General features: G+C 36.7%; 1 protein-coding gene across 2 annotated transcripts in view; it reads right to left on the bottom strand.

Annotated features, from left to right (window-relative positions):
- PCDH17 (protocadherin 17) overlaps nt 1–13,139 on the bottom strand; it is a 160,865-nt gene that overhangs the window by 86,728 nt on the left and 60,998 nt on the right. The gene's annotated exons all lie outside the window — the stretch shown is intronic.

Genomic DNA, 13,139 nt, shown 5'->3' with positions numbered 1-13,139 from the left:
TCTCCAGTTCAGGTGTGGTTTACAATTAAGATCCATTTACTTCAATGGAACTGAGTTCCAAACCCCACCCAATCTGGAGAAAAGAGAGGGGGAAAGTGTCCATGATTTTGTAACGCTGGATAACCCCTTTTAACCTCTCAGCATTACAAAAAATAAAATTATGCAGATAAAGCCTGCCAGGGATTTGTTTAGGTCAGCCATGTTGGAGGGAAGAGGGATAAGGGGGAAACAGAGAGAGCAGCTCTCATTAAGTTTTCTATTTCTTCAGCAGAATGCAGCAGTTGAGAACAGGGAGGAGACTGTAAAGATAATGACATGTATGGAATGAATTGTAAGTCTCCAGAGGGGGGATGATTTGGCATGTATTTTACTTAACTAGGTCCCCTTTAAGGCTAAAATTAATATAATTTTGAAAACTATAAATACTAAATTTATGTTTTTAGACTAGCAAGTATGTGTTTAGACTATATGATGTGATATGTTATTTCACTCTTATTTTATTAGTCCTTATTTTGTGACTGTAAATGGCAATGGATGTTCTATTCACATATTCCTATTTATCTAGGAAGTGAATGCTTCATAGCACTGAGTGGGTAGAGAGGATGTTTCCTAATTTATTTTCTGTATATTTTAGGCATGGTGCACAAAAACAAAATAAAACCCATTCAAGCACAACCATTCGGTTTAATAAAGTCATACATACGCAACATGAAGTGCATTTATCCAGTACAGCTGCTTTATTCTAAAAATCAAAACTTTGATGGAAGTTATCCAATCAGAAATTACAAGCAAATGAAGCAAAAACTGATTAGATAGAAATGATTTCACTTGTTTGTTTCATCAGAAACTAGTAATGACTCTGTAACGTGTTCAAAGGAGCAGTCCCCATTACCCCTGCCAGTTCTCTCCAAGATAAAATATATATATAAATAAATAAAAATGTCCATATTGTTTTATGCAAGACAAAGACATAACATCAAATAACAAAAAAAACAAAAAATAAACTTTATTAATAGAGATGAGTGAAGCGGGTTCGGGTTCGAGTCTATCCGAACCCGAACGATCGGCATTTGATTAGCGGGGGGCTGCTGACCTTGGATAAAGCTCTGAGGTTGTCTGGAAAACATGGATACAGCCAATGACTATATCCATGTTTTCCACATAGCCTTAGGGCTTTATCCAAGTTCAGCAGCCACCGCTAATCAAATGCCGAAAGTTCGGGTTCGGATCGACTCGAGCATGCTCCAGGTTCGCTCATCTCTATTTATTAAGCCCTTAAAGGGGTTTTCTTACCATAGCAAGTGATGTTTTATGGCTATAACATGTCATCACTATCTGACTGTTAAAGGCCTTACCACTGAGACCTTGACCGATTCCTAAATTGAAAAAGCTGTGAAGCCAAATGGGTGTGCTTGTAATGGCGCTGTGTAGAGAATGAAATCTAAAGCTCCATTAAGTCTCCAGCCCTGCAGCCTATTCATATAATGGATAATAGGGATGGTGCGTTCACACCTACAGGATCTGCAGCTGATTTTCTGCAGCAGATTTCATTTAAATAACTGAACACAGCATCAAATTTGCTGCAGATCTGCTGCAGATCCTGTAGGTGTGAACGCACCCTAAATGTTCAATTTCTGTCAAGTTTTTTTGCACATGCTTTTCAGTCATTATATGACTTATGTTAAGGTTACAGACACCTTTGAAATTATTTTTTATTCTTATGTTGTAGATTTAATGGTGCAACAAATGCCCCAGCTATAATTTATACATTTCTAAGATGATTTATGACCAGATCAAAGTTTAGCATTAATCTGTCTAAATCAGCTGAGAGATTCGTTCAGAAGATAAGATATGAGGTCTGGAAACATACCCATCAGGCAGCTCCTCCAACAGGATTTTAGTAAGAAGACAGAAGCAGGTCAAAGGGGATACTAGTTCTCCTTAAGAAGAGAACGCACTAAAGATGTATGAAGGCTTAAAGGCCATTCCTGCTCTACTGGGAATTCTGGGAAGAAAGGATATGCAAATAGCTCTCACACCATTTAGGCAAAGACATAAGCAAGCACTATGTGTGAGCAAGGAGGTAGTAAAAGAGAAATTAGGCTGCTAAAAATAAAAAACAAATTGAGGTTATTCTCCCACAACGTCATTACTTGGCTGTTCGCAACCACTTTTTTTTATAATGTCTGTCATTTGGGCTCAAAACACAGGCATATTATGTAAATCACGTCTGTGCCTAGCCCAAAAATGATGGTTGTCTGAAAAAGTGGCCTATAAATGGCCAAAAAAGAGTTGTGGGAGCATAGCTTTAAAGGCATCCATAAAACTCTAAGGTTCATCATACAAACAGCAGAAACATCTGAATGATCCTTGTGTACATAGTCTCTATACAATGCTGTATGAATTGATGTGTAGAGATATTCTTCCCTATAAGTTCTAAAGGAAAATACCTCCACACTTACATAATCTAACAGAGTGGCACCATTGTTTTACTGTTAAGTTGGTAGAGCTCTAAAAAATAAATAAAACAGCCATGTACATGTTTTCCTGTTTTTGTCTTGTGAAATGCATTTAACATTTGTGCGTGTAACTTGCCCAAATCGATTATACAGTATAGTGCATACGTTGAAAAAAGTGTTAAAAATGTAACTTATCTACACCTCTGTATTCATCAGCCCCATCTTGTATACATTAAACAGTGGAGAATCAGCCCATTCATTTTACAAAACCATTATTTATCCTACAGGAAGGTAACAATGGATGCACAATAGTTTATTGACATGTCCTGTATTCAAGTTTCAATTTTCTACTCCTTTGTAAAGTTGATGGATGAATACATGAGGATTTTCCTAGCAAGTCTTTTGTATAGTATATTCTGGCTGAACTATTTAAGAGAGCAATCAAACTGCAAAAAGGAAAATGGAGCCCAGTGTTTTCTGATTTGTAAGAATCTCTTTATGGTATTATTTACATGGATTCAAATTATTTTGTTGACTGAATTTTTAAATACCGCAAATACCGATCAGTTAAAAATAGGGCCAATAAGGGCTGACTATTTTTAGACCAATAATCAGCACATATAAAAGTGCCAGAGATCAGCTGACCAGTGAGAAAACACTTATATTCACTAATCTGATCTCTTATGCGGACAATAAAATCACTGTTATTGGCTGCTTATTTCTCTGTGTAAACAGGAGATGTGTGTGACTGATAACAATACATTTGAATGGCCTCACAAACAATACATCAATTAATTGTGAGGCCTAGGTGTGCATTGAATGTGGCTTGTAATACAGCATGTCTGGTCTCCAACACATCTGGTGTTGCTAATTCAATTAAGAAATGAATTGGTTAGATAATCCACCAAATATAGAATGGGCTCTATATACAGCTACTAAGCCTGCTGTATATGCTTAATGCAGGGATCAATGTGCCTCCTGCAAAAGCCGTTTACAAAGACGTTAGGTTCAAGAACTGAGACGGCTCTGCATTTGGCGGGACCCTGTTAAATCTTACAGCCTACATTGCCTACAACTATCAGTTTAACCTTTACAAACACACACCATACTGTTTTATAGAAGAAAAAAATGAAAAAAAGTTATAGAGGTCAGAAGGTGGAGTATGTGGGGAAAGTAGATAAAAAACATCTAATAGCAAAACTGTATGGCTTCCCCATAGCAATCCCTCAAAGACTTCAGCATTAAGAAAGCTGAGCTTTGATTTGGGTGTGGGAAAGCCAGACAGTTTTGCCTAAAAATAAAATCCCTCAACACTTGCAGCACAGTGTTTTCTTCCAGTTTCAGCCCACACATACTTTCTTTGTTCAGTTTCAAAGTACACATTATTGTAAGGGTGTCTTTTAAAAAAGTACTATTTATCCTGTAAGAAACAACAGTTATGGCTTTTAGAAGGTAAGGACATAAAAATGTGCCAAATCACTATCAGGGGAAGGGGTTAAAGGGGTTTTCCAATGATGAAATCTACTTCTGTCTATTAAATTAACATATATTGTTAAATAGGGTTATTTTACTACCTTTTAGCGGTCAGTTATGTTAGAGAGAAATAGGAAAACAGGCTGAACTTCCGGCTAGTGTGTACATAGAAACAGGATGTCTGCAGCGCTCCCCTGTACATGTTTAAAAGTTGCGGTGCCATACAATCATGGAAGCACATGCAGTGGATTGGATCCTATGGGGGTCGTGTGCATTATGGTCTCATTGTACAGTATATTGGTATCCATGGAGACCAGAATTTAACTTTAAGTCTATTAACCGAAAGGGAAACTAACAGCACAGATAAGCATACAATTGTGTGGCCATCTTTCAGTTGCCTAGTTATTTTTAGCGCTGCTCTGTGATCAGGCATCCCTTGTGCTGACAGTGTCACAGAGGCGGGTCTGTGACTGCGTGTCTGTGCCCACCCCACTTTCCGACCATTGCTGTTTAGGCCATCGCCATCTCCTCCAGAATGCTTGGCATATCCAACTTTTCGGTGCCCTTTTTATTGAACACGACTCTATAAGGCTATTTGCATCAGATTAGTATTAATTACATGACCTAATAACACATATTTGCAGCTTGTGTGAAACATTTGTTGCAGTAAATTTCTTTGCTGGAAAATTTCTTACAAAATGCAAATCTCTTAATTCTCTCTTAGACACTGAACCATAAGCGTGACACTCGCTTCCACTGAGATTCTGCATAAATTCTTAATCCGAGTCATCAATATCTTGCATGAGGTGTTATCTTGTCATGCTATGCAGTTCAAGGAGCTGATACATCAAGCAAAACTAAGTTTAACTATAATTGATGACTCATCAGCGCTGAGCATCTCATAGTGAGATTTCTTGTCACTTCAGGAAAATGACACTATTTCTCCATCAAATCTATCACACCGTACACGTAGATGGAGCTGTAAATTGGGGAAATCATTTTATTTTTCTTCTTCTTTTTTGGTCCGGCCCTGGAAATGCATTCTACTTTAAAGTAACCTTTCATATTTAAATATGTGACATTTCCAAATAAAATGCTACATTGTAAGAGTTTCAAATTAAAGCACAAATAATCCCATAATAATAGCAGGCAATTCCATATAATAATTTGGCTGCGTCCTTTCTCCCGTGACCTTTACTCCAGTGAAAAACCTCATTTAATTTTATCTTTTGAGAGAACATAAAAACAGTTTATGTAGTGTTCAGCACAATCCCACTGGAGATAGGTTTGTAAGAATAAAGCTTGATTCATCCGTTTTTTTAAAGTGTTACTAATTTCATTGGCTAAACAGAGGCAGCCAATAATTGGGAGCACTGGGGTACCATTTAAAAGGTTTAGTATAAGTCAATCTAATTTTTTACACAGGTTTTATTGACTGTTCTTTGTTAAGGCTTGGAAATCCAGTAAGGTGCAGTTGTTTAGCATCCAAAGGTTTTTTTGTTCTTTAATGTGCTAATAAAAGCAGTGGAAAGACTGTTATTCAATAAGTCAAAGTTCATTTGTGTCAGCGTTATTATCTGAGTCTAACAGTGGCTATGTCAGATACTACTTTTAAATTGTAATGAAAAAGAGGGCACTAAGAGATCATTTCCTTAAGACGCAGGATACCGTCTGAAGTGAGGCACACAAGACGACTAGGCCTCTGGGAATTATGAAAGCGCTTTGTTTACGTACCTGTCATTTGCTCACATTGTTCTCAGATAAATTGGTCTAATAACATCCGAGCTTCATTAAATTCTACCATAAAGTTCAAATTCCAGCTAAGTAAACTGACAATAATAAATACGATGATCAATTATTATGCAACAGCGTTAATATGATGTGAAGACATGAAAATATTTTTTTTCTTTTTAAGATTACAGAATGTCAGCAGGTCCCTTATAATTTACTATTGACATTATGCCCTGTATGCAAACACATAAAAGACATAAAAAGAACAAGGTGAGGTGGGCTACAATAAAAATAACTCACAATAGTTTAAATTAAGCTTTGTTGTGCAATGCAATGCAAAAAAAAGGATTATTAAATGCATGATTTTGTTTTAGTTCCTTATCATTGTCAAGAACTCGACTTGGTGTCTGTGAAATTAAATATTCTTGTTTACATAGAAGGATAGGAAATCTCCAGTTTAAGTGTTGCTCACATATACTACTGCTGTAAGAAATATGCAGCAAAAAACCTTTACCATGTCCCCACTAAGCTCCCCAGGGGAAAAGCATGCAAATTTCCCATTGCTGATTTTTATGTGGAGTATGCAAATTAAGTTAAAGGGGTTTTCAAGGCTAAAATCATTTCTATCACTAATTGGTTGGGTGTCAACACCTAGAACCACAGTTTTTTAGCCATTCAGTAGGATTGCTGAAGCTGTGTCTATGTAGTGTATGGGACCTAAAACTTTTGACTCAGTTTACCGTGTAGTCGCCCTTTTTAGTTCCTGTATTCTCATCTATTCAATACTTTAGCACAGAACCTTAAAACCTAAGTTAAATATAGGTAACAACTTAAGTAAATATTAAGCTAAAACATGTTTATTTGAAAGTTACTTCAATTGGAATAAACATATACATTAACACAATTAAAAACAATTAAAGTCATAGAAGTCTCTCTAATAGAGATGAGTGAAACAAATCTGGCAAAGCAATATTTGCTGCAAATTGCGCTGTCAATTTGCTTAGTTCTATAAAGCAAATTCACACAGATTTGTTAAGAAATTCACAAAAAATATGGCAGCCACACATGTTTGCTGTCTGGAGCCTCTCTAGAGGGAGAAAGGGATTAACCATTATACTTAGCACTCGTCCAATCAGCTCCAGGGCCCTTTATGTCAGCACCTTCCTCTTACCCTCTATATAAGGTGATTTGTTTCCGGAGGTCAGTCGGCTGTGTTTGAAAGAGAGACCATGATCGCAGAGAGGAGAGGATTGGAAGGCTGACTGTGGGTAGATTGTGGGTGGACAAATGTCCAGTTTACCAAGTAACTGGGTGCCTATAGGAATTCACTGGGACCAGTGAACACTCGGTCCATATTATTCACTCACTGGGGATTGTAAAAACTATTGAGTTATACAAAGTAACTGAGATCACTGAATTGAGCGTGTGCCTTACATAACCACAGGTTGCACTCCACTCCTACTGTCTCCTAAAAATTAGTTTTCGTTAGTGAACTGAGGGGGCGCCTTACATAATCAATGGTTGCACTCCACTCCTACTGTGTTATACAAGTTTGGTTTCATTAGTGAACTGAGCGTGCGCCTTAAATAACCAGTGCTCGACTCCTACTGTGTTGTAAAAATTAGATTTTATTAGCGAACTGAGCATGTGTCTTACATAATCAGTAGTCACACTCCACTTCTACTGTTTTCCTAAAATTTTTGAAAGTGTCACTTTATACGGCTCATTTACCAATATCTAATGCTGTCCTGGGAGAAAATAGATGTCATGCGGCTTTTCCACTGATATCCACTGCTGTCCCTGGCGGAAATTGGATGGTTGACTGGCTGCCTTTTTTTTTATTGTAGTTTTCCAATTTTTGATACTTGTACAAGAACATGTTTTAACAAATTTGCCCTTCTGTAATAGTCTCAGTACTGTAGCTACTATAGTTTGGCTGTTGTTTAACTGAAATTCATTAAGATTCGATATCATGAACCTCGCAAATCGAATTTCCGGCTGCTTCGCTCATATCTACTCTGTAATTTAAATGTCATATACAATACCATCATTTTTCATAAAGATGAACATAAAGACATCCTTAGAAAAAAAGAAAGAGCTGTATTCTGTTCAGAAAATATTTAATCACATACAATTTCAATCTCTGTATGCTACTTGTTATGTGTAGTAAGATTGAATATAGTATTAAACACATAATATTAAGGATTCAATTCTTTTTTCCTCATTCTTGACCAGATCTGGTATATGCATTCATATTACGTGCGCTATTTTGCTCATAAAACATGATATCAATTCAAATAATGAATCGTTGCCCTGCTCTTCCTCACAGTATATTGTTTCTATGTTTGTCCTTGTATCGAGAGCTAAAAGGTGAGCCATAGAGGATGACAGTTATAGTCCTCCAGAAAAATTACTGTTTCTTGCAAGAAAAAAGCCAGTGGCTTAGATTTACTTGGCATACCATTTAACTGATATGATCCTGTCTCTGCAGAGGCTAAAGTCATAGTAATGTAAAAAAGATGGGTTGTGAACCAAGCGTACAATGATGGGGGTATGTAATGTATTCTGAAGTGGCCAAATGTACTAAAAATGGTTGTAAATTCCCTGTAATGAGGCTATCAGATGCTTTTAAAATGTTTAATTTCCCACTGAGTGGCACTACACATGATTATGGTCAAATAGCACTCTTTCTGTTATGCTCTATGAAAATCATGATTAAGTGGTTTATTTATTTTCTGTGGCACTGTAAAAGCTATAATGTTCTCCGATCCATTCCAATGGGGATTTTTTTTTTCTCCTATGGAGCTTCTATTTGCATAGTATGCAATAAGTTGCTGCTGAAAATTAAAAAGGGTAGGTCTAGTGTGAAATGTCTTCTATAAAAAGGCCACAACATATTTATACAGATCAATGTCCAATTATAAACAGTGAACCACTATAATAAAAGGTCAGAAAATAATAATCTTTCTGGCATTTATTACTTGCAAAGCAAGGTCTTGTGCAAGGTCAACCCTCAAAATATACAATAGAAATTACATTGCGGTATTTTAAGTAGTCCACGCAATGCAATTCTGCAGTGTTCAGGAAAATGGTATATTTGAAAAGGACAGAGCCACCAATATTATACCTGAAGAAGTGACATTCTGAAATACTATCTCATTTGTTAAAACATCTTCTACAATCCCCAGGCCCTTAAATTGGTATAATTTTTTGACCGGAGAGCACACTACCACAGCACACACTTACATTATGCATGTGAATATAGATGTAAAATCAAAGAATCTCATTGATAAGAAACAGAGCTTTAGATAAGTTTTATGTTTTTAATAGCATTGGTAATATATTATAAATGAGCACTTCTGGGAAATGATGCTCACTGTTATCCAGATCATTATCAGGGTAGGCCCATTAGGAAGCTCATATAAAACCCGTTAACTGCTATATATAGGAAGTACATTGCGGTAAAACCAGATGTTAAAGGTGACAAGGTAATAAATAATATCTTTTAGTAAAAAAACAACTCTTTTCTTGTTCCGCTTTAGTCAGTGATTGGCTGACGAGTCTCAAAGTATCAGCCAGAGTGTTCAACAGGGACCTAAGGACATCACAGGAGGAAAACCTTGGGAGGTGAATTTATAAAAAAAAAGATAAAAGGGCCCCAGGACCCCTTAAATGCCCCTGGACACAAATGTATAGATGGCTGTCAGATAACATTTTGTGCACCCACAAGATTCACAGCAGCCGCCAGACTGCAATACAGAGGTCTTCTGTTGCAACTGCCCAGATCGAGAACAACTCCATTCACATCATGTGTTTAAGGCTTTGTTGGGGTTTATGTTGGCATCCTGTACAAAAGGTTGGATATACTGTAGTCCAATTGTGACTACAGCATATTCAGTCCATTATCTGAACATATGTGCTAAAAGGGGTTGACTACATTATTCAGAGATGCTATCATTTAGACAAAGTTCTGTTATGTTATAGTGTAATAAAGGGGCATGTACTACATCTAAGCTCTGAACAACTATAGTATGGAATTTTCTGTATGCAGAATTGCTGGAAGCCCAAAAGACTTCCTTTACAATTCCATATATTGTTCATTATAGCTGTTTAAAGCAGAGATGAAAGGCAGGTATCCTTTAAACGCTCTGCTGTCACAAGTGCCCCGCAGGTGGGATCTAATTGTTAGGTGCCCAGAGCTCTCTGTATTGAGAGTGATCCCAGACGAGATCTCTCGTCTCAGCTATGGCCGAAACTCTGTCAGTGTCCTGCTTGGATGTAAATATGTGTCTATTAACCCCATAAGGACAGAGCCAATTTCGATTTTTGCCTTTTCGTTTTTTTCCTCCTTGTGCTTAAAAGGCCATAGCACTTGCCTTTTTCCACCTAGAGACCCACATGAGCCCTTATTGTACTTTGCAATGACAGGCTGAATTTTTTTCATAAAGTACACTGCAAAACCAGAAAAGCGGATCGTTCTGAATGCCCTTACAGACAATAGGGAGTAAATATATGCCCTTTGTCGTTAAGGGGTTAACTGCTATTTGCTATCTAATTTATGATAGAGCAGGGAACTCATAGCTCCATCATTCTTCTTTACTTTAGCTGCATTTGGAAAATTCAGTTGCAATGAAGGGAGTTAGTTGCATAGTGATCTAGGGCACTGAGCTGAAAATCTTAGGCTTGCATCCCAGATGTATACATAACTGTGATTGCATCTGCACTAGAAAAATTATTTAAATCTGTTTGCCCTTCCAGCCTTTCATTTACCTTGGATATTGTATACCTAAAGTCCACAGACGTTCAAATGGGTAAATCAGTGTGTGTCAAAATACTCAGGTCTTTCGCTTATTAACTGAGGATGATATGAAAATCTGCAGCATGCCCAGATATCTATGAGGCTTTTCATATTTACTATGGGTGAGATTTTCAAAATCCTCTACACTTGTACTGTAATGCAGGTTGTGGTGGACCTTGGCACAGAAAATCTGTGATGCATTTGCATTTGGCATGCAAGTTTGGCCAGCTTGTACCAAAAGGACTAAAGTCATAGGGGGAAATGTATCACCTGCACCTGGTGAATACTTGAAATTAGCGCAAATTTTTGTGCAGAGAAGCCTCTCTGCGTGGCCTTCTCTCTTGCCTAATGTATCATGATTTATACCTGCTAGCAGGCATAAAGCATGGTGAAAATACATACAGGCATACATTTTTGTGCCCGTCCCAAGCTGCCCATATTTACTAAGATTCTAAGTTAAATTCATTAGATCTGTGTACTTGTACAATGGTTTGGTAAATCTACCTCATAGTGTAGTAGTGCAGCCTCTTCATTGTATTTCCTTGTGCCCAATGTTTATATAATAAATAATAGCACACAATAATGAACCATAATCTGATGTTGCCATGACCTACTATTGTAGCATTAAGCAACATTACTCATTGTGCTTCTAGAACAAAATGTTTATTTTTAATACAAGCTTATTTCTATAGACAATATTTAAATATTATGTATTATTAACAACTACAGAAGAAACAGAAATGTTATTTATTCACTAACAGATGAAAAGGATGCAGCTCACATAGAGAACAAGGCTTTGTACATAATATATTGAGCTTGCAGTGTATTCCTCCTCTTATGAGTTACTATCAAACGCAAAAGGAAAATGTGTCAGAATGAGAACCATGGGAGAATAATAACTCAGGGTTTATACATATCTACAAGCAGTTCTCTGGTACATGAATACTCTTGAGTAACAATCATGACCAAATGTTTTCATGGGTATTGATTTTGTTACATATAATTATTATTATTATTATTTTATTTATTTATGTTTTTTTTTTTTTTCAATTTATACCCTACACTAGGGAAGTTCTATTTCATGTTTTGAAGATATTAGGCAATGTTCACTGCTGGAGAAATGAGATGTAGACCATTTATAAAACATTACTAGTTAAAGCAAACATCAGCAAGAAAATATGAGACGCTGAGATATTATTTGAAGTCTAGGTAAGGACCTCATGCAGAAGTGTCAAAAAAGAATTTCCCTTTTTCATTTATAGCAGAGCAAATATCAGTGTAGATGTGTATGAACTAGATCTAGGACCAGAGGTATTTGCTTTACTCATTCTGATCTCTTTTTCATGAAGAGCTGGGAAAGGGGGCACAAGGCTCATCACAACATTACTGATAAGAAAGAAAGCTAGGTTTCAGGCTTTCTTCAGATACAAATCTTGCTTGGCGTTTTTTGGCCTCACAAATTGCTACAAATTTTTTTATTTTTTTTTCCTGTGGAATAAAATTGCCACATTTTCTATGGCACATCATCATAAAAAAAGTATTGTACTATACAGTATTGTTCTCATATTTTGAAAAACGGTCAATGAGCTGTCACTAACTGTCAAAAATGTCACTAACAAAAATTCTATATAGGCATTAGGCTATGTTCACACAACGTCCAAAAAAAAAAAAGCGTCCGCTTTTTGTGTTTAAAAAGACGTCCATTATTGCATCATTTTAATTGGCTTGACTGAAATGCATTGAAGTCTATGGAATAACGGACGTCTTTTTCACACATTGTATTGAATGACAGATGTCTTTTGAGGCGGACGCATTCAATACAATGTGTGAAAAAGACGTCCTTTTTTTCTATAGACTTCAATTCATTTTAGTCAAGTCAATTAAAATGAAGCAATAACGGACATCTTTTTAAACACAAAAAGCATACCCTTTTTTCCTTTTTTAAACGTTTTGTGAACATAGCCACACATTAAATGTTTGTTTGTTTTTTTTAGAGGAAAAAAAAACACAGTGTCATACCAGCCTGATGTCATTTTAAACGGAAAGGAAAAAATGTTATGTGAACATAGCCATAAACTGGTACTGGTGCTTTAGGGCAGTGCTTCTCAAACTATGAGGCGGGCCTCACCAGTGAGGCCCCCCTGTTTGTTGGTGAGGCCCAGCTGAGGAGCCAGTTTTCACAAAGTAACTATAATGTGCACAGTCCTTTTGCTGTTTGCAAAAATCTCCATTTTAGCAACATTATTAATTTATTTTGTACTTGATATATTAGTATATAGAGCTTTGGAGAGGTGTGAAAGGTAGCCCTAGCATTGTTTTCAGCATTTAAATGGACTTTTACCACAGATAGTGAGGCCCAGGCACCCTCTTGGTAAGTCTGGTGAGGCCCAGGCATTGCCTTGGTCTGTTGGGTGAGGCTCCAGTGGAAAAAGTTTAAGAAGCACTGCTTTAGGGTATGTGGAGTAAAGTAGAATATTATGTTTTGGTGAAAAAAAAAATAGAACAAAAATCTATCTATCTATATCAAGATGTTAGTTCTGATCGTACATTGAACTTGCTTGTTTTCTACCAAGCTTATTTTTTTAACATATGTTTTTTGCTTCCAGCATTGTGAATGCATGTACCCTGTGATTTGCTGTACATTCTCTATTGACTGTAATATAACAAGGACAGATGGA

This window comes from Dendropsophus ebraccatus, chromosome 5 (genome assembly GCF_027789765.1).
Source record: "Dendropsophus ebraccatus isolate aDenEbr1 chromosome 5, aDenEbr1.pat, whole genome shotgun sequence".
In the NCBI taxonomy this organism is placed as follows: domain Eukaryota; kingdom Metazoa; phylum Chordata; class Amphibia; order Anura; family Hylidae; genus Dendropsophus; species Dendropsophus ebraccatus.
Note: the sequence above shows the minus strand (reverse complement) of the source record. Positions and strands in the feature narration are given on the sequence as shown.